Here is an 18,294-nt window from a genome sequence, read left to right on the forward strand (position 1 = left end):
TGGGTCTCATTCACATGAACGGAGGAAGGGAAATAACTCTGGATTCAGCTATTAGTGCATTTCACAACTTTAATATTCCTTTTTAGAGTGTTCGTACTGGGGAGTTGATTCACCTCAAAAAAAATTATCCGCTGAGTTACAGACGTCTCTTTCCCAATGGAAGTCTATGGGAAAAAGTATTTTTGGGCCCAACAGCACCACGTGACTGACACGGAAGTTACAGTACCGCCGTTTGGCCACCACGAAAGTCCAGATCGTCGACCGGCGCACTTCCTGGGGGCTTGGTGTAATGTGGTGCCACTTCTTCTTCTTTAGTGTTTATTGGCGGTTGGCAAACCAGCTTAGAGGTGCATTACAACCAAGTAGACTGGAGGCGCTCCACTCTCGTTCATGGGCTCTCTGCTGCGACACCTAGTGGTAAAATGCGGTATACCAGTCCGGTACGGTGTTTGGCTTAATATCAAATACCGAGGGCTTGTCAATAATACATCCAGAGTCTGTGTGCATTTTGATAGTTTGTTTATCTAACTATAAAGCTGTCTGTCTGTCTGTCTGTCTGTGTGTCCTTCCCATATCTTGAGAACCGCTCATCCAATCGACTTCACACTTGGTGGGTGTAATGCTGGGGATCCAAGGACATGCATTGTCAAGTTTGGATGCCTGACACGTTCAATGTTATTAAACTTTGAATAAACGAGTGACCAGCTCTCTGTGCAGCAGCGGGGTCCAACATGTCATCCACAGCGGGCAGACCGCTGCTCATTGACTGCAGTTCACTTTACAACCAAACTCTTCTGTATTTCACGGGTGTAACCGTGAGTAAGCTGTGACCTGTGTGTGTTTTTCTCCCATGAGTAAGACGGTATTTCCCCGGTGTCAGACTTGATACTAACAAATAACACTAATACCGTTACCTCGAGAAAAATACCTCCGATAATTAAATCCATGCTCTACTTTATAACCGTGGTGGTTATGTCAAAGCAAGCAACTAATACACCTATTTGGAAATTACCTCCGCTAAGTGTATTTCACCGATGTTTCTGACTGCGAGTAACAGCTACCGGGGTCTGTTTCTTCCTTTGAAACAGAGTGTTTTTCACCGGTGTTCCTAACCATGAGTAACCGTGACTTGGGTGTGTGACACAACTATGTCATGGCAGGTGTATTGCTCAGGACCCAAGGAGGCACAATGTCGAGTGTGAAGTTTTTTGTACGAGCGGTTCTCGAGAAAGCTGCAAGCAGCAACACCACAAGCCAAGCATTCGGCCCGTTCTGAACAGACATGCTCTGAACGGACACTGCACTGTCTGGATTAAATCATTAGAAGGAGAAACGAGAAAACTCGCGCCCCCGCTTCATCCTCCTCGCCTCCGGGAGGCTGCTTCACCGGGAGTAGAGTGTGTGGCAGCTCCAGGAGACGTAACCCCAGTTAGCAGTTAGCTCAAATTCAGCCAGTGCAAACCCCAGCACCAGGGCTCTGATCCCAGGCCCGCCCCGACTCCCCGCCGGATCAGCAAACGTTCTGTTGCTGCCGTTACACCGGTTAGACCCAGCGCTCCACCAGCCAGCTGATCTTTTATTTTTTTCATTTGTTTTACCAGGTTCACATGTCGTCTTCATCACCCAAAACGATAAATAAGAAAAAACTGTAAAATTTAACAATTATTAGAAATAAATAGAATAAGTGTGTTCATTAACTTGACAGCTAGAAACACAACCTACTGAAACATTTTTTAACTCAACATTTGAAACAGCTCAAGAACATCTGTGACAAAATATAACTGACATATTTATGTAATAAACACGTGGAACACATATAAGAATATTATATTTTAAGAATAATTTATAGTGTGTATATTTGAATAACTAAACTACTAATCTACACTGATCTATAAAGTTAATCACATCTGGGCTTACAGAGCTTTTCTGCAGTTCCTCACAGCTGGAATCAGTCTCCGTCGTCCCTCCATTGTTGTCTTGTACTTCTTCAGGTCCAACTCATCCAGAACCTCCTCTGACATCTGCAGCATGTAGGCCAGAGCTGAGCAGTGGATCACAGAGATGTTCTTCTCTGATCTGTTTTCTGACTTCAGTAACTCTTGGATCTCCTGATGTACCGACTGGTCGTTCATCTCCGTCAGACAGTGGAAGATGTTGGTGCTTCTGTCAGGAGAGATTTTGGTATCATATCTGTTCATCTCCTTCAGGTTTTTAATGGCCCTCTGGATGATTTCTGGACTGTTGTCTGTCTGACCCAGCAGGCCTCCGAAGAGCTTCTGGTTGGACTTCAGAGAGAGGCCATGAAGGAAGCGAACAAACAGGTCCAGGTGGCCATTTTTACTTTCAAGGGATTTCTCCATGGCTCTCCACAGGAAGTCATCTAGTGAATGAACATATCCTTCTCCCAGGAAGGCCTCCAGTACCTCTGTGTTGCTGCTTGTGTAACAGTGAAACATGTAGACTGCAGCCAGAAACTCCTGAATGCTCAGGTGAACAAAGCAGTAGACTGTTTTCTGGAAGATCACACACTCTCTTTTGAAGATCTCTGTACAAACTCCTGAGTACACCGAGGCCTCTGTGACATCCAGACCACACCGCTCCAGGTCTTCTTGGTAGAACATGATGTCTCCTTTCTCCAGATGTTCAAACGCCAGCCTCCCCAGCTTCAGAAGAACTTCCCTGTCAGCCTCTGTCAGCTCCTGTGGACTCGTTTCATGTCCCTCACCATACTTCTGCTTCTTCCTCTTTGTCTGAACCAACAGGAAGTGTGAGTACATGTCAGTCAGGGTCTTGGGCAGCTCTCCTCTCTGGTCTGTAGTCAACATGTGGTCCAGAACTGTAGCAGTGATCCAGCAGAAGACTGGGATTAGACACATGATGTGGAGGCTCCTGGATGTCTTGATGTGTGAGATGATTCTGCTGGACTGCTCTTCATCATTGACTCTCCTCCTGAAGTACTCCTCCTTCTGGGCGTCAGTGAAGCCTCGTACTTCTGTTACCCTGTCAACACATACAGGAGGGATCTGATTGGCTGCTGCAGGTCGGGAAGTTATCCAGACGAGAGCTGAGGGAAGCAGATTCCCCTGGATGAGGTTTGTCAACAGCACGTTGACTGATGACTTCTGGGTGACATCAGACACAACCTCATTGTTCTTGAAATCCATTGAAAGTCTGCTTTCATCCAGGCCGTCAAAGATGAACAGAACTTTACAGACAGCGAGCTTCTCCGCTGTGACCTTCTGTAATGTTGGATGGAAAACATGAAGCAGCTTTAGAAGACTGTACTGCTCATCTCTGATCAAGTTCAGCTCCCTGAACGAAAGCAGAATCACCAGCCTGACATCTTGGTTTTCCAAGCCCTCTGCCCAGTCCAGAGTGAACTTCTGCACTGAGAAGGTTTTTCCAACGCCAGCGACGCCGTTCGTCAGAACGACTCTGATGTTTCCCTGTTGGTCAGGTGAGGCTTTAAAGATGTCGTGGCACTTGATTGGATCGTCATGGAGGGTCATCTTCTTGGAAGCTGTCTCAAGCTGCCTCACCTCATGTTGGGTATTAACCTCTTCACTCTGTCCCTCTGTGATGTAGAGCTCAGTGTAGATCCTGTTGAGGAGGGTTCCACTTCCTGTTTCATCAGTTCCTTCAGTCACATGTTCACATCTCCTCCTCAGACTGATCTTATGTTCATCTACAACCTCCTGCAGAATGCTATCTGCTGAAAGAGAAAGAAAAAAGTTTGAGAAAAAATAAAGAAAATTTGACAATCTGCTTATTATTTTCATTGCCAATATGACAGTGATCAATATAAAGTAAAAAAAAAAAAAGAAGTAAAGGTTATATAGTCCAGTTTTTGTGGAAGCATCAGAAATGCTCCTTTTTCTCTCAGTCGGTGTACATGTTTGATTGACAGCAGAGGAGGCGGAGCCTCAGCTGTCCGTCTGCAGCTCTTCATCTAAACAGCTCACTGTGGCTGTTCCTTCCTCACTGTAATATTTAAAACTGATCCACTCATCAAATAATGCAGGATATGTTCATATCTCATTGTGTAGACCTGTTTTTATTGAACAGCAACAATAACAAAAGCTGGGTTTCCCCCAAAAGTTCCTGGGACTTTTTATTCCTACTACTGTTTGGGAACTAAAAAGTTCCTTCAGCCCAATTTTGTCTGTGTTTCCACTACAGTCTAAAGACCTGTGAAGATTCAGCAAATTAGTCCGCTGATGTATGAAAAAGCAACATGACATGTGACGAGGGCTGTTGGTGGTCGCAGCGGTAAACGCACTCTGCAGTCTGCTGTTCAGTGTGTCCGTCCGTTTCATTTAAAAAACGAAAAAAATAAAGATTAGGTTTTATCTCACTGTGACGAAATTTACTGATGCACGTTGGATGTAATGAATGAAATGCAGCGGAGGTAAATGAAACTAAGAGCGTCCATCTCCACAGTAAATCATGTTGAGTATTTGAGGGTTATTTATTTCTGCTTTAGAACGTTAACGCTGTCAAACAATCAGAAAATAACATTTCTTTCTCTCATTCACAACACTGTCACGCTACGTCTCTCTGTCTCTCTTCTACTGATCGCCCTCTCGCTCATGCGGTCTCTCTTTTTTTCTCTGTCTTTTTGGCTGGACCGCAGAGGGCCATCTGCCCTACAACCGCAAAAGTCTGTCCCTGAGTGAGTGGTGAACTTACACAATTGGTTGGCCGAGTGTCAGAGTTTCCTCATTGGCCGTTGCTCTTTCCAAATGAAAAGGCGGAGAACAATGCTTTATGCACATGAGCCGGTCCAGTGCGACGTGTCCGACTCACAAAACTGTCAAGCTGTCAAACTAGGCGATCTAGTTCTAAAATAAAACCAGATTCAGCAGTGGCATTGCCTATAGCTCGCTTAAAATGATTTCAGAAGTAGATTTTGGTGGATTGTTTAGACGGAATAACAGAAAGTTTATTCCTAGCTTTATGAATGAAGCAGTACAGTTGAAGCAGTGTGTTTGACCAATCAGCGACGGTGAATGAAATGCAGACGAGGAGAATGAGACTAAGAGCGTCCGTCTCTACAGTAAATCATCTGTTGAGTGTTTGATGGTTATTTATTTGTGCTTTACAACGTAACCGCTGTGAAACAATCAGAAAATAACTTTTCTTTCACTCGTTCACAGCACCGCCGCGCTGTCTCCCTCTCAGCTCACTCGCGCAATCTCTCTCTCTTTTTCTGTCAGTCTTTATTTTAATGAGTCGAGAGGCCGACAGCAGAGCCCAACTTTACTTTTGATGTTATCAAATAAAGAAACATTTTCTCCCCTCGTCCTAAAATGGTCCTAAATCGATACTAGAGAACTTCTTTGTTTATGAATGAAGCGGTACATTTGAAGCAGTGGTGCTGTGTGTGTGTTTCACCAATCAACAACGGTCATCCCTGCAAACTCCACCCTGAAAGTTCCGGTACTTTCAAAAAGTACTACCCCCCCCGACCAGGGCCTTCTTTGGGTTAAAAAGGCCCTGGAAAATGTCCCAGGAACTTAATGTAGACCCTGGTCCCTGCAGTCGAAACACAATGAGTTCCTCAAAAGGTTCTTAGTTCTGGGGAAAAGTTCCTGCAGTTAAAACGTGGCTAAAGAACTGCAAATCTCGCTGACAAATACACTGCATTTCCCATAGCTGCCTCACAATAAAAGCATCCCGCTGGTTTGCCGGTGGAAAACTATTATGTGGATGTAGCACCTGAGAGATATATAATTTTTTATATATCTATTCCTAGTTACATTTATCTAATATGTCATTCAGTAATATGCTGTGATATTCAGTCTTTTGTTTAAATATGTATAATTACACCCGCCAGCAGGGGGCAGGGTGAAACTCTCTGTCGTAAATGACTACCAGCGAAGAAGAAGAAGTTTCTGTTGTTAGACGGGGCCCTTGTTCTGTGAAGTGCGTGTGCCCGGTGCTGCATCGACAGCTAGTTTGGTTTTGCCAGTTCTGCCGGTGAATTAATAAAAGTTGAACTCTCTCTTCTACACCAAACCGTGTGTGTGAGTGGTGTAACAATTTGGAGGTCCTACCGAGATGAGTATGGATATTATTTCACGGCGAAGGACTTTTTAACTCTGGAAGAACACGGTAACGTTGGACACGTGTGAGAGCAGCAGGTCAACTAAGTGAGCTAACGTTAGCTACAGAGAACAGTTGAAGTCTAGCTAGCACGACGCCGTCTCGTTTTATTGTTTTTCAAGTGTTGACGAGTTAAAAGCGCGTTAAACAAGATGTCGGAGCACCGAGAAGAGTTTCTGTCAGAAATAGAAACTAAATTGTTATGGACTGACTGTGAAAGAACTGCACAGAGTTTGTGAGTACTGCAACATTACTGGCAAAGACTCTGAGGACATTAAGAACAAAACCCACCGTGCAATGGTGAAGCACATTGTGGAGTTTTGTGAACGTGAGTACTTTCTGGAGAGGGAAGATGAAGGCATGTCTGTGCTTTTGGAACTGAATGATGTACTGGAAGCTCTGCCAGAGGACCCGGCGGAGACCGACGTCGCGGGAGCGGCGCTACTCTTCTCTTCACCTGCAGCCGACGACGACGAGGAGGAGGAGGCGGCGGAGGAGGAGGCACAGCCTGCGTCGGGACGCCGGCAGGGAGACCGCGCACCGCTCATACCGGCGCCGAAGCAGCGGGTCGCCCGGGAGACAGCGCGGGACGAGGGGACGCAAAGCAGAGGCAGAGACTCCATCAGCAACAGCTTTCTGGCTTCCAATGGATTCAGAAAGGACTTCAGGATAAATGGACATGTTGGTGAGTCAACATCAAGAGACACTTTGAGCTTTAGCAGCCTTGAACACCAGATTGAAAGTGGTCTAAGGAAGGGCTTTCCAGAAGAGGAAATTATGGAGGTTGTCATATGTGCTGTGAATCCTGGCTTGAAACTGAGGAGCTATTTAGAGGGGAAAATGGATCTCACCCTAGCCACTCTCAGACAAATATTAGGAACACACTATGCAGAAAAGGATGCAACAGTACTGTACCAACAACTGACAAAAGCTGTACAGGGACCTGGTGAAACTGCACTTGATTTTCTGGTCCGAGTACTTGACCTGCAGCAAAAGATCCTGTTTGCATCTGAACGTTCCCAGTCTGGCCTGAAATATAACAAAGAGCTAGTTCATAGCCAATGTTCTCAGTCCATCATGACAGGCTTGTCAAATGATAACATAAGAGCAGAAATGAGGATTTATCTGCAGGATGGGAACAGTAGTGATGAGCTGCTCCTTCAAAAAATGCAGATAGCACAGTTTTATGAAAATGAGAGAGCCCAAAAGATTAAAGCTACAAATAAAGCCACTCATAAAGCAAGCCTGAGCACAGTAGAAAGGAGTGAGGATGAAAATGACCCTTTGACAACCCCAGTCTCAGCTAAAGCTAACAAACCGATTAAAGACAACTCCTTATTTACAAAGATGGAGGAGAGCAACACAGCAATAAGGGAGCTGACCGGTCAAGTAGCATCCCTTGTGCAAACTGTCCAGCGGGGAAGAAATACTGTTGATGACGGCCATACCAAAGCTCCAGCTGATGCTTTTAAGAGGCCAAGGAGACAATGTGTAGCATGTCAGCAGGACAAAAAGGACTGCAATCATTGTTTTAAGTGCGGCAGTGACACACATTGGGCAAGAGGGTGCAGAGTAGGGGAAAGACAGAAGCCGTCGGGAAACTACCAGAGGTTGTGATGGAGGGACGTGCCATGACCTCGGAATTAAAGTCCCAAAATCACCCAAAGCAGAACCCTCAAACAGAGCCTGTAACTCTGTGCGCAGTGAAGGGGAAAAGAAAAAAACTGCCCTCTCATCACCCATCAGCACCTTTAAAGTCAAATGTGAAACTTAAAGGAGACCAACCCTCTCACTCACACAACCCTTGTACAAAACGCAAGCAAGTAGCACAACTGGTAGGCAAAAAGTGTCTTGTCTGGTGCAGAATGAACAGTGTCAAGACTCAAGCCCTGTGGGACACAGGAGCACAAGTGTCCATCATGAGTGAGACATGGAAGTCACAAAACTTACCTGATGCAAGAATCCGTCCCATCAGTGACCTGCTAAGTGATGATGAACTGCTGGACTTAAGGGCTGCAAATGGCACAGAAATCCCCTTTCAGGGATGGTGTTACGTCCACAAAGTGGAACAATAACTAAACAACAACCAAATTAAAACAGAGTCAACGTGAAGTTTCAAACTGTAACAGTTTATTTCAGTACAACGGAAGGTTCACAAATGTGGTGGAGGTAGGGACAATATAGTTTTGCCAAATAATCAAAATTAAGAAACCAAAACTAGGCCTAACTAAATCTGTCTTCTTTAACACAACAAACAAAAAGGCTGACTAACTTATCTACTAACAGCAGTTTTACAAAACATACATGGGATGGCAACAACCACTAAACCTAGTGTTTCTAGACATGAAAAGACCTACGTGCAAGTGTACAGGGTACCCCAGACTTACCTATGCCCTCTACCTCCTTACCACAAACCTTATCTTTCCTTTCCCACTGGAAACAAGAGACTTCAACATCCAAAAACCTCATTACAAATGAGTCTGAGAGAGAGAGAGCCCAGAGTGTGCCTCTTTTATGGGCAGCCCACGACAGCGATTGGCTGGATGGAATTAGTGTGAGCTAATTGCAGCTGGCAAACTCTGCACAGGTGGACTCCAATCACCTCCATTACCTCTGTACCCTGGAAGCACCTGCAAGACAAGGAGGAGGGGCAGAACAACACAGGAGAAAACTCTGCAGGCCTGTCTGGCCCTGCAGGCACGTAACAGATGGGTCCCAGTTAGTTTCAGTCTGTGTGATCCTAAAGCTAAAGCAGCAAGATCTGATGAGATACTAGTTCCAGTACTAGTGAGCAGGGACATAATGCAGAGGCCCATAATAGGATTTAATGCCATTGAGGAGATGTTGATAAACAGAGAGGACCAGGTTCAGTCTAGTGAAAGAGTAGCTTTGCTCAGAAATTCACTCAGACTAGGGTCAGTAAAGGCAGAAACATTGCTTAACCTCATTCAGGGAGCTACAAATGAGAATGTTACTTACCCTGTCCTCACAGGACGCACATCTGTTGTAGTTCCAAGGGGGGAAATAAAGTGTATTACCTGTCCTGTCAAAACCAATCTCAAAGTGAAAACTGAAATGCTCTTTGAACCTGAGGAGAACTTGTCATTGGATGAAGGCCTCAAAATCACCTGTCAACTGATAAATGTTTCCTGTTCCTCACGTAAAGTGAACATTTATGTGAGAAATACCACGCAACATGACATCACAATGCCAAGTAAAGCTGTGATAGGAAGCATGCAGAGAATAACAGACTGTTACCCAGTGTACTCAGAAGAACACCAGGTTAATTCTGTAGTTGTTGAAAATTCTCAGGCTCCACTTTGCTCCACCACAGAATCATCTCAAGATGATCCCCAGGACAAACTGCTGGATCCACCTGTCAAGGTAGACCACTTGACCAGTGAACAACAAGCGGTGGTCAAACAAATGCTCAGGGAGGAATCAGGAGCATTTGCCAGACACAAAGATGATGTAGGTTACATTAAAAACTTAAAAATGGACATTAAGCTAACTGATGAGATCCCAGTAGCCAGAACATATAATGCCATACCTCGCCCATTGTATGAGGAGGTAAAGAACCACATCCAGGACTTGTTAAGCAAAGGCTTCATCCGCAAATCCACCTCCCCATATGCTGCTTCAGTGGTCTGCGTGAGAAAAAAAGATGGGAGCCTAAGGCTTTGTATTGACTACAGGAGTCTTAACAAAAAGACAATCCCGGACAGGCACCCCATACCACGCATACAGGAGATACTTGATGGCCTTGGTGGAAATGCTTGGTTCAGCGTGCTGGACCAAGGCAAAGCTTATCATCAAGGGAGTGTCAGTGAGGACTCAAAGAAATTCACAGCCTTCTCAACCCCATGGGGGCTGTACGAATGGAACAGGATTCCATTTGGCCTCACAAACGCACCTTCAGCTTTCCAGCGCAGTATGGAAGAGAGCCTGGAAGGTCTCAGAGACAAAATATGTATTCCATACTTGGATGATGTCTTGGTTTACAGTAAAACATTCACACAGCATGTTGAGGATGTGAGGTCTGTCCTCAAACAACAGCAAGCTTGGGGAATTAAGCTGAGGCCAGACAAATGTGACCTATTCAAAAATGAGGTACGCTATGTTGGAAGAGTGATTTCAGCTGAAGGCTACAAGATGGACAGTAAAGAAATCGCAGCTGTGCAAGCGCTTAAGACAAAACCCCCTACAAACATTAAAGAGTTGCGCAAACTTCTGGGTTTCCTGGGGTACTATAGAAGCTATGTGCAGGATTTCTCTCGTCATGCAAAATGCCTGTATGAACTACTCTCAACAGATGTAACCCCAAGTCCTAAGTCAAAGCCCACCTTTCGGTCAGCAGGGGCAGGACAGCTCCCCCCACATCAGAAAATAGTGTGGAGTGACACTCACCAGAAAGCCTTGAACTATCTAGTTGATGTCCTGACTAACCCACCTGTAATAGCTTATCCAAGGTTTGAAGATCCCTTCATTCTCCATGTTGATGCTTCAGAACAAGGACTGGGAGGAGTCTTGTACCAGAGGCAGGAAGGCAAACTCAGAGTTATTGGGTACGGCTCACGAACATTGACACCAGCAGAAAAAAACTACCGCTTACATTCAGGGAAACTTGAGTTTTTAGCGCTCAAGTGGGCTGTTACAGACAGGTTTAGGGATTATTTGTTTTATGCCCCCTCAGTAACAGTATACAGTGATAACAACCCTGTTACTTATGTTTTGAGCACAGCTAAACTGAATGCGACCGGACATCGCTGGGTGTGTGAGCTTGCCGACTTCAACATAACACTGAAGTACCGTCCAGGAAAAACAAATACAGATGCAGATTTCCTGTCCCGCACACCTGTGAGTATGGACTCTTATATGAGCGAGTGCACAGAGCAGTGCTCCCCTGAAGTTTTAAGTGTAATATTCAATGCAACACAAAAACAACACGAAGTGGACTGGGTTTCAGCCATTACATGCAGCCCACATGTTCAGGAGTTAGCTGCAGATAATCAGCCAGACATAAAAGTAACACAGCAAGAGTTACTACAGGCACAGCTGCAAGATCCTGTCGTATCCCATGTACTCCAGTCGAAAAGGTCTGGGGAAAAACCAGACAAGAGGATCATGCATATGGAAGCAGCAAAAACTAAGCAACTGCTTCGTGAATGGAAAAGACTGTATGTTTCTCAAGAGGGTCTGCTGAAGCGCAAAACGGCGACCTGTAATCAAATTGTGCTTCCAGAAAAATACAAAGAGCTTGTGTACAAGTACCTTCACTGTGAAATGGGACACTTGGGGGTAGAACGTGTCTTACACCTTGCTAGGCAGAGGTTTTATTGGCCTGGGATGCAAAAAGACATTGAGTTTTTTATAACCCAAGTTTGTAAGTGCAACATCCAGAAAAAACCTGCCGTGCATAGCAGAGCCCCTATGTGTCATGTACCTGCAACAGCACCGTTCGAAATGGTTTCTATAGACTATGTTCACCTTGAAAAAAGCAGGGGAGGGTATGAGTATATTTTAGTGATTATTGACAACTTCACTAAGTTTGCACAAGCCTACCCAACCCGTAACAAATCAGGCAAAACAGCAGCAGAAAAGATCTTCAATGATTTTTCTCTCAAATTCGGTTTCCCTGCTAAAATACATCACGATCAAGGCAAAGAATTTGAGAACCACCTATTCAGACGCCTGCAAAAATACTCTGGCATGACCAACTCAAAAACAACTCCCTATCATCCACAAGGGAACCCAGCTGAAAGATTTAATCGCACCTTGTTGTCAATGCTGCGGACCTTGGATGAGGAGAAAAAGGGGAATTGGAGTGACTATGTGAGTAAAGTCGTACATGCTTACAACTGCACAACCAGTGAAGCAACTGGATATTCTCCTTTCTACTTGCTTTTTGGCAGAAATCCCCGTTTGCCTATTGACTTGATCTTTGGAATAAATGATGAGGAAGGATGTAATTCACACCAGGAATATGCTCAAAAATGGCAACAGCAGATGAAAGAAGCATATGACATTGCATCAAAAACCATCCAAAAGACTACAGCAAGAGGAAAAATGTATTATGACCAAAAGAGACAAAGTTCAGTGCTTTCCCCAGGAGATAGGGTCCTTGTGAGAAATATGTCAGAGCGTGGGGGACCAGGAAAATTGCGCTCGTATCGGGAGGACCAAATACACATTGTGGTCTCTCAAAAGGGGAAAGACAGCCCAGTCTATGAGGTAAAATCTGAACGTGGCACAGGGAGAGGCAGAATCCTCCATCGCAACATGTTAATGCCATGTAATGCTTTGCCACTTCAAGAACCAGCTCAAAGCACTGTGGGAGGACAAAATTCTCATACTCGACAAAGAAAGCGACACAAAGAGAATACACCAAATGAGACATCAGAGGACGCAGAGAGTTCAGATGAGGAGGAATATTACTGGGCTCATAGACTGAGGCACCATCACCACCAGCCTGCAGAGCAAAATGTTGCACCTCCCATTACTCCTGAAACAGTACCTCAGCCTGAACTTGACGCTGAAGCGGAGGAGTTCAGAATGGATGCTCCAGCGCAAATGCTTGTGGACAATGACTTTACCGGAGATGTCACAGCTGGACATGACACTCAAGAGGTCGCAGAAACTGTTCAGTCTGAAGACCTGCCCAGCGAACAGGAGTCAGAGCCTTCTGACACACAGCCACGCAGGTCACAGAGGGAAAGACGACCGAAAGAGACATTGACCTATGAATCATTAGGTCAGCCTACTCGTCGTGTGGTGGGGCTTCACACTAACCCGCTGTATGTAAATGCACTGTTACCAGTATATGGACAATACAGTGTGCCCTGGCTACCTCCACAGATGTTTGGAACACAACTGGTTTATCCTGCTCTTGTTCCCGCAGGATATTACTGAAAGACTGCTAATAGGTTCATTATGGACTGTTGCAGATTATTCTGGAAGAACAGATACAGTAACATGGACTGTTTGTGAACTGAGTAGTTACTGTCCAGTATGGATGTCATGGGACAAGGAGGACTGAGATAAACAAAGTATACAGAAGAAAAGAGTCTGAAAGTAATGTGAAGTTATTTACTGTGATTTAATTGTTGTTTACACTTACCTGGTTTAAACAAAAAGAGAAAAAAAAGATGCATTTAGTAAATTGCTTATATTTTCAAAACGTTACTCATATGGGATATGCAACTGAAAAGAAGTTTAGTCATAAACTATATAGTTTGGATTAAGATATGGCATATTTAAGTAATGCATATGGAATGTTTTTGGTATATGTGTGTATGATGTGAAGTGTATAGCGAAGTGACAGAAATGTTTTTGTTTCAAAGTATCAATTTAGTACTGTATATTGTTACAACTGCTCAGAGTTAAGACTATTCTTAAGTTTAAACACTGTGGTGTTATTTAAGAGCAGAGTGTGCTGAGATCACATGGTATACAATAGTAATGTACACTTAAGGTAAAATCTGTTCAAATGCACTGAAGAACATTTACGTCTTGCTAACTTTCAGTGAAAGCCATTGCCATTATATGACATGTTAAATGTAAAGTGTTGTCTTAATGACGTAGTTGTATTGGTATTACATCCTATAGTCAGAGTTGCACTGAAATTGAATGCTAATGTTGAGGACAACATTCATTTGGCAGGGGAGGATTGTAGCACCTGAGAGATATATAATTTTTTTATATATCTATTCCTAGTTACATTTATCTAATATGTCATTCAGTAATATGCTGTGATATTCAGTCTTTTGTTTAAATATGTATAATTACACCCGTCAGCAGGGGGCAGGGTGAAACTCTCTGTCGTAAATGACTACCAGCGAAGAAGAAGAAGTTTCTGTTGTTAGACGGGGCCCTTGTTCTGTGAAGTGCGTGTGCCCGGTGCTGCATCGACAGCTAGTTTGGTTTTGCCAGTTCTGCCGGTGAATTAATAAAAGTTGAACTCTCTCTTCTACACCAAACCGTGTGTGTGAGTGGTGTAACAATTTGGAGGTCCTACCGAGATGAGTATGGATATTATTTCACGGCGAAGGACTTTTTAACTCTGGAAGAACACGGTAACGTTGGACACGTGTGAGAGCAGCAGAGCAACTAAGTGAGCTAACGTTAGCTACAGAGAACAGTTGAAGTCTAGCTAGCACGACGCCGTCTCGTTTTATTGTTTTTCAAGTGTTGACGAGTTAAAAGCGCGTTAAACAAGATGTCGGAGCACCAAGAAGAGTTTCTGTCAGAAATAGAAACTAAATTGTTATGGACTGACTGTGAAAGAACTGCACAGAGTTTGTGAGTACTGCAACATTACTGGCAAAGACTCTGAGGACATTAAGAACAAAACCCACCGTGCAATGGTGAAGCACATTGTGGAGTTTTGTGAACGTGAGTACTTTCTGGAGAGGGAAGATGAAGGCATGTCTGTGCTTTTGGAACTGAATGATGTACTGGAAGCTCTGCCAGAGGACCCGGCGGAGACCGACGTCGCGGGAGCGGTGCTACTCTTCTCTTCACCTCTCCTGCTTTAAAAACACTAATGAGCTGAATTTCCTATCTGGCTGTCTTATTAACCTCTTAACAATCCTACGGACGCTATTCTGTCTTTCAGAGGCTGTAGCAGGCTCAGTTGTAAAGCTAGAGTGAAGATATTGGTAGAATGGACTAGAACTAGAAAACCTAAGGAATCCATTGTTATCAAACCATGTCATACTAGTTTGTCAGGAAGAACGCTCTGACCTCAAGATATGTGAATGTAAATGGGTTCTATAGGTACCCATGAGTCTCCCCTTTACAGACACGCCCACTTTATGATAATCACATGATTTTTTGAGCATGACACAGCATCACTACCCTCTTTGATATACCACGTCACGATGGAGCCTTATCACCAAAGACTTTGCACTATTCAACTTATCATGCACCATGTAATAAATTATTGTTCATTCGATATGGAGTCTCTCCTGATTGAAATATATACGTCCTTATAGTCACAGTGTATTAATACAGTAACTTAGAATGCGGTCGGCGTGCTCCCGTTAGGAGAAGCAGACAGGAGAACCGGCAGGAAGCTAAGCGATGTACTGCTGTGGACGCCACGTTAGTTCAGATCAGAAAGTCACACAATAACACAAACTAACTAACCGATGGATGCAGCGGTAGACCAGATACTCCCTTGTTCTGAGAGGGAAAATTACTGTTTTTGTGAATGGAGTCTTGTGGCTTTGAAGACAGTGATATAACGGCTTCAGTTCTCCGTCAGAAAGGGCTGTCTGACGGCGAGGTATACACGGGAGTATACATACAACCCCACTTCAAAAAAGCTGTCATAACAGCTGATTTTAGTGGAAGTCAAACCAACACAGTATTTTGAAGACAAACGTGAGAAAATTAATTACACATTTGAAGCACATTCTTTCAGATTTTGAATAGTTGTAAATCTTTACAGCGACTCCAACGTACAGGCAAAAATATGAATATTTTCTTGAAGTGTAAATTGTGAAATGGAGGTTCTCAGGTGTTTGTTACAGAAATACAATCAGTAGTTTGTAGCTATAAAACCCAGACTAAGAAACAGTATCTGCACTAATAGTTCTGCATCAGGAATATAAATCTTTTAGCAGAACATTTAGTCTTAATCCTCAATGCATCATCGTCCACCAGGTCAGTTTACAGTAAAAACAGTCTCTTACTTTGTGTCTGAGGGTCCAGGTTCATTACTGAAGTCCTGAAGAAAATGTATGGACTGGTCGCTCTTCATAGACAGACAGCTGGGTACTGGAGACTCTGCTCTCTGACTGGACTGAATTCTGCAAACACCAAGATGATTTTATTCACATCACATGAATCCTTGATAAATTCTCTGATGACAAAGACAGTTCAGTAGCTCTAAACACACAAACTACTGCTACTGTCAATAATTTGGTTTAAAAGTTTGAATTAGTCCTCTTAGATTACAGTTATTCAAATAAATCTGTTTATCTGTCTGTCAGATTGTCTTTCTAGTTAGTTAGCTAGTTAGGTGTAGTTAGCTAGTGTAGTTGGTTAGTTAGGTGTAGTTACCTAGTTGGGTGTAGTTAACTAGTTAGGTGTAGTTAGTTAGTGTAGTTGGTTAGTTAGGTGTAGTTAGCTAGTTCGGTGTAGTTAACTAGTTAGGTGTAGTTAGCTAGTTAGGTGTAGTTAGTTAGTGTATTTGGTTAGTTAGATGTAGTTAGCTAGTTAGGTGTAGTTGGTTAGTTAGGTGTAGTTAGTTAGTTAGGTGTAGTTAGCTAGTTAGGTGTAGTTGGTTAGTTAGGTGTAGTTAGTTAGGTGTAGTTAGCTAGTTAGGTGTAATTGGTTAGTTAGGTGTAGTTAACTAGTTAGGTGTAGTTAGCTAGTTAGGTGTAGTTGGTTAGTTAGGTGTAGTTAGTTAGTTAGGTGTAGTTAGCTAGTTAGGTGTAGTTGGTTAGTTAGGTGTAGTTAACTAGTTAGGTGTAGTTAGCTAGTTAGGTGTAGTTGGTTAGTTAGGTGTAGTTAGCTAGTTAGGTGTAGTTAACTAGTTAGGTGTAGTTAGCTAGTTAGGTGTAGTTGGTTAGTTAGGTGTAGTTAGTTAGTTCAGTGTAGTTAGCTAGTTAGGTGTAGTTGGTTAGTTAGGTGTAGTTAACTAGTTAGGTGTAGTTAGCTAGTTAGGTGTAGTTGGTTAGTTAGGTGTAGTTAGCTAGTTAGGTGTAGTTAACTAGTTAGGTGTAGTTAGCTAGTTAGGTGTAGTTGGTTAGTTAGGTGTAGTTAGTTAGTTAGGTGTAGTTAGCTAGCCCAACAGGTTGCATTCACTAACTGAAGGTTTTCATTTTAGTTTTTAGTTTCCTCCTCCTTACTTTAGTGTGTTTATTTTCACCATGTGTGTGCTGAACAGGTGAAATCAACACAGTGGATTACACAAAATCCCACCGACAGAATTAACACAACACACTGACTGTGTCTCTCACTCGCTCTCTTTACCGTCTCCTCCTGCTGGAGATAAATTAACGGAAAACAGCCGATACCGTTTTGGAGGTTTGTGGGCCTCTTAGAGGTCAGAACGACGGGGAGCACAACTTTCAGCTCAACAGAAAACAAGAGAAAAGTCCCGTTAGAGAAAGAAACGAATCACAGAGCAGCCCGGTACGGTGTCGGTGCTGGAGCTGAGGAGAGAGCGACCGGTGCTGGTGGATGGTGAACCTCCAAAACGTCCTGAAACTGTATTTCAATGGGCGGACCTCAGCAACATGTCTACCCGTCCTCCGGTGTAGTGTGGCCGGCGTGCGGCAGTGCGGCTCCAGCAGCAGCCAGACGGCCACCTCACCAGGAGACGGTAAAGAAGAGAGCGAGAGAGAGAGTCGGTGTGTAGAGATAATTCTGGTCTAATTCGTGGTCTGATAAACAGTAAATTCATCTAAACTGGGATGATAAACTATGCAATCTGGTTGCAATGGTGATGAATGACGTCTGACTATTTACAACATCCCCATTCTCTGTCTGAGAAAGAACGATAACCAAAAAACAGGAAGTAACACTGCCTGGTGGGGGGGGGCTCTGTCTTTGTGTCAAGAAAAGTTTGTTCAACTTCAGTTAGCAAATACATTTTAGTAGAAACTTTAAAATAGAAGCACAAAATCCACAGAAAACAGTATTGGTAGAGGAAAGTGAAAACGAGTCCCATAAATGAGTTAGTAGCAGCTCTCTTACTTTGACTCTGAGGGTCCAGGTTCATTACTGAAGGCTGGAGGTCTATCTTTAGACCGGTCACTCTTCATAGACAGACAGCCAGAAACTAGAGACTCTGCTCCGTCCTCCTCTTCCTCCACACAATCACTCATCTTCTGATCTGAAGTCCGTCTGAGAGGTGAAACAGCAACACTGACTGTGAACATCTACAGGAAACGGAAGATTGTACAAGAGTCACAGGCAAGCCTGAGAGAACACGCACGCGAGTGGCAGCAGGGTCAGAGAGACACAGGCTGTATTCGAAACCTCATACTATGCTAGTAGAACGTACTGATTTGGCCAAAATGTAGCATGTAGTATGTAGTATGTAGCTAAATCTGCAGTATGCCAAAAGTACCTGGATGTCACATGGCTCACATGGCTTTGCCAACACAACAGTACTGATGTGGAAAAAATCTCCAGTCTGCATCGGACCAGTCTACCTCGCCTACTGTATCCCACAAT

At 43.8% G+C, this 18,294-nt stretch overlaps 1 pseudogene; it reads right to left on the reverse strand.

The window, feature by feature from the left end:
* Nucleotides 1–18,040, reverse strand: part of LOC141768564 (protein NLRC3-like) — a 32,111-nt pseudogene extending 14,071 nt beyond the window's left edge.
* Nucleotides 18,041–18,294: the final 254 nt, after the last annotated feature.

This window comes from Sebastes fasciatus, chromosome 5, assembly GCF_043250625.1.
Source record: "Sebastes fasciatus isolate fSebFas1 chromosome 5, fSebFas1.pri, whole genome shotgun sequence".
NCBI lineage: Eukaryota > Metazoa > Chordata > Actinopteri > Perciformes > Sebastidae > Sebastes > Sebastes fasciatus.